Here is a 4,444-nt window from a genome sequence, read left to right as displayed (position 1 = left end):
TTGTAGACATCATAGGGAGTTCTCTCACATTTGTTGTGTTGCTTTTCGCAGACTTTCTTCTCTTTCTATCTTTTTCTTTTGTAACTAAGATGATGTGTGAGTAGAACTTTTCTTAGGTTTGGGATTAACCCAAGGTGTTTTGTGTATGATGTGTTGACACTTTTTGTATGGATCTTTTATACTTAATGGTAGATTTCTTGAGTTGATTTCGATTTGTGTCAAAGCTTGTGATTGTGAAAGCATTGCTTGCTATCTTAGAGATCTAGGTTAACCGAAAGGATAACCCTAGGTCTTGGAACCTCATTAATCATCCCCGAACTTGCTCGAAAGGCGCTCTTGAGGGCTCATTGCTTAATCACTGCTTTTTATTCAGTGTTTTGAGAAGGGTTTATCTACCACGAAAAGTAGGAGGTAACCTTGATCAAGCTTCAACTTGTTATCTCTTGAAAGAGAGTGACAAGTAGCTTAGGATTAATGCCCTTCAAGAGATCTCGCCCAAATCTAGTTTAGATCCAAAGACATCATTCATGTTATACCTTGTGGTGAGTTCCCAACCTAAGTCTATTTTTAATCAAGAAAGATCCACGTACTCGTGTCCCTTCACTTTTGATTGTGTTTTCATTCCTTGTTTCTTGTTGTTCTTAATTCTCACCTTTTTAATTGTCTAGATAATCTCTTGTTGCAATAGGTTGGTAATTACACTTGGTCCTCGTGGGATCGACATTTATTTACTACTTGGCAAAACCGCAGCGCTATGCGTTGTGCAACAAGTTCTTGGCGCCGCTGTCGGGACTATAGTGTGATATTAATTGAATTGCAACCTCGTTAGACTAGGCATTTTATTCTCTGCTTTTTCCCAATTAGTCCAATTCACTTAACTTGTTTTGTTTCTTTGCAGTGTTAATTCTCATTCTATGCAAAGAAATAGAAGTCTTGAAGTCTCTTAGAACCGGATCAAGAATTTGAGAGGGATTTTCGACTTTCAATATCAAAGGAAAGCTAAGCTTTAAAGAGTCCTCACAAGCATCAAACATGGAGGATAATAGTAAAACTTTGAAGGAATTTTGCAGCCCCGAGTGCTCAAGGATTGCATTCCAAAGATTGCAATGCCACCGTTGAAAGCAACAATTTTTCACCGCAACCAAAGACTCATGTCATTAATTCAGCAGAATCGCTTGGAGGTTCACCAAGAGAAGATCCACACCTCCATCTCTCGCTTTTTCTCGAACATCGCGACACTCGTTAAGCTCAATGGAGTCCCACGTAATGCGCTTAGACCTCGACTTTTTTTCCATTCTCTTTACGGGACAAGGCTCGAGCTTGGTTACATTCACTACCTGAAGGCTCTATCAAAACATGGGATCAATTGCTCCAAGTTTTTTTCTTTTCTAAGTATTTCCCGCCAAGCAAAACAACTCGACTATGGAACCAAATCACCGGTTTTTTTATCAAAAAGGATGGTGAATCACCCGTATGAAGCTTGGGATAGATTCAAGGAACTTATGAGACTATGCCCACACCATGGCTTGGAGAAATGGCTGGTTGTGCAAACATTCTACAAAGTGGATTAAACTATAACTCTCGTGATTTCAGCTTGATGTCGCATCGAGGAGCTTTGATGAACAAAAAAAGTGGATGATGCCTATAATTTAATTGAAGACATGGTTTCTCAACCATTGCCAATGGGCAAGTGAAAGAAGCACCACTCCAAAAACCTCGCAGGAAGACATGAGGTGGAGACCTTAAACTTAATTGCAGCCCAAGGTGGATGCTTTAACTCAAAAAAATTTGACAAACCGAATGCTCCAAGTGCCGCCAATGCTACATGTGAAACTGTGGTTCCACAGACATCTAGTCTAGAACTCGTCAACTCGATCGCATCCCCTCTTCGTAACCATCACTGGAGCAAATGAACTATCTCAATTTCACCAAAGACCCGTCAATGATCCATTCTCCAACACCTACAACCCCGGGTTGGCGAAATCATCCTAATCTTTCCTACAAGAGCAATCAACCTCACTTTGATCAAAAACCACAGCTCTAATGTCCCTAGACAGCCACCAGGATTCCAGCAGAGAATTTCCAATCCACAACCCTGCAGTAAATCAAATTTGAGGCTTTTGCTAGAGAATTTTGTTGTAACACAAGCCAAAGCAAAATGAAGAGTTTAAGCAACAAGGTCAAGTCATGAATGAAGCACTCGGCAACTTTTACTTCTAAGGTTGATTCCTTGGCTACCCACAACAAAAATGCTCGAAAAATCGATTGCTCAACAAGCTAGTTCTTCATCCAGCACTCCCTGTGGATGTTTCCGGAAAAACCGTAAATTAATCCAAGTGAGCATCGCAAAGCTATAACTCTAAGGAGTGGAAAACAATTGAAGATCCCAAGTCAAAACAAGCTGAAAATGAAAACATTGGGGTGAATCCAGCTGAAAGAAATGATACACAACAAAGAAACGGGTCGAACACAACAAATGGAGATGCGTAAAAAGTTGATGAAACACCGAGGTATATACCTCCAAAACCTTACGTGCCACCAGTGCCATTTCCACAAAGGTTAGCCAAGGCCAAGTTGGACAAGCAATTTGGAAAGTTTTTTTAGAAGTTCTTAAGAAGTTATACATCAACGCTCCTTTTCACGTAAGCTTTTGCAACAAATGCCATCATATGCTAAGTTTTTTTGAAGGATATTTTGTCTAAGAAAAGAAGATTAGAGGAGTATGAAACAAAGTGGCATTAACGGAGGAGTGCAAAGGCATTAATCCAAAAACAAATTGCCTCCAAAACTCGAAAGGACCCAGCAGTTTCTCGATTCCATGTGAAATTAGGGGCAGCAAGCTTTGAGAAAGCTCTATGTGATCTAGGTGCAAGTGTAAGCTTGATGCCTTTGTCGCTGTGCAAGAAACTAGACATGGGAGAGTTAAAGCCGACAACAATTTCCTTGCAACTCGCTGGATCGATCCGCCAAACATCCAATAGGTATTCTTGAAGACATCCCAATCAAGGTCGGTAAGTTCTTTGTACCACCGACTTTGTGGTGTTAGAAATGGAGGAAGACACTCAAATTCCAATCATTCTGGGAGACCCTTCTTGGCAAACTCAGTAGGGCACTTATTGATGTTAAAAATGGCAAGCTTTTCTTTTAATCACTGGTGAAGAAAAAAAGTAGAATTTGATTTGGCTAACTCATAAACACTCTTTTGTTGAAAGTTCATGTTGTAGGGTTGATCTACTTGAACAAGCTATCAAAGAAGAGTTGCCAAAACACATTTCCAAAGACCCCCGCCCAGCTTGTGTTTGGTACAAGATGAGCGTAAAGATAATGAAGATGGTGAGAATGAGAAATATGCACACTGCCGTAGCCTAAGAAATTTCAGCAACACCAAAGCACTTTCATAACTCGAAATTTTGGAACCGCCCTACAAAGACACAACCCTTAAGACTCAGAAAGCTCCCAAAGGTAGAACTAAAACCTCTCCCATCCACTCGTGTATGAATTTCTTGGACCTAATTCCACATATCCTCGTGATTATTAATGCTCGACTCTAAGCAGGGCTGGAATCAAAAAAACTTCTCAATGAGCTTAAATTGCACTCAAAAAGCCATAGGATACACAATAGATGACTTAAAAGGAATACAACCATCAATTTGCATGCACAGAATTCTACTTGAACCTGATTTTAAACCTTCTATTGAGCACCAAAGAAGACTAAACCCCAATATGAAGGAAGTTGTTAGGAAAGAGGTGCTTAAATTGCTTGATGCCGGTGTGATTTACCCAATTTCCGATAGTGAGTGGGTCAGCCCTGTGCAAGTAGTTCCCAAAAAAGGAGGCATGACTGTTTTGAAAAATGAAAATGATGAATTAATCCCAACTAGAACTGTCACGGGTTGGAGGATGTGCATAGATTATAGGAAATTGAACAAAGCAACAAGGAAAGACCACTACCCACTCCCTTTTATAGATCAAATGCTAGAAAGGTTAGCTAAACACTCTCATTTTTGTTACTTAGATGGATTTTCTCGTTTTTTTACCAAATTCCTATCCATCCTAGTGACCAACACAAGACCACATTCACTTGCCCTTACGGCACTTTTTGCCTATAGGAGGATGCCATTTGGTCTTTGTAATGCTCCCCGCCACCTTTCAACGCTGTATGACAGCTAATTTTTTTCAGATTTTATTGAAAAACATCATGGAGATTTTTTTATGGATGACTTTTTCGTGTATGGCACAACCTTTGATGAATGTTTAGCTAACTTGTCTAAAGGTGCTATACAAAAGTGCAAGAGATGAACCCTCATCCTTAATCGAGAAGTGCCATTTCATGGTACAGGACGGTATCGTGCTGGGACATGTGGTGTCCGAACGTGGCATTGAAGTAGACAAAGCGAAGGTGGAAGTCATAGAGAGGATGCAACCCACCTACACAGCTTAAAAG

At 40.2% G+C, this 4,444-nt stretch overlaps 1 non-coding gene across 1 annotated transcript; it reads right to left on the bottom strand.

Annotated features, from left to right (window-relative positions):
• Positions 1-1,417: 1,417 nt before the first annotated feature.
• On the bottom strand, positions 1,418-1,528 carry LOC120257636. Its single transcript, XR_005535761.1, has one exon. It is a non-coding gene; the product is annotated as a small nucleolar RNA R71 (small nucleolar RNA).
• Between the last annotated feature and the right edge of the window lie 2,916 nt (positions 1,529-4,444).

This window comes from Dioscorea cayenensis, unplaced genomic scaffold, assembly GCF_009730915.1.
Source record: "Dioscorea cayenensis subsp. rotundata cultivar TDr96_F1 unplaced genomic scaffold, TDr96_F1_v2_PseudoChromosome.rev07_lg8_w22 25.fasta BLBR01002241.1, whole genome shotgun sequence".
Classification (NCBI taxonomy): Eukaryota; Viridiplantae; Streptophyta; class Magnoliopsida; order Dioscoreales; family Dioscoreaceae; genus Dioscorea; species Dioscorea cayenensis.
Note: the sequence above shows the minus strand (reverse complement) of the source record. Positions and strands in the feature narration are given on the sequence as shown.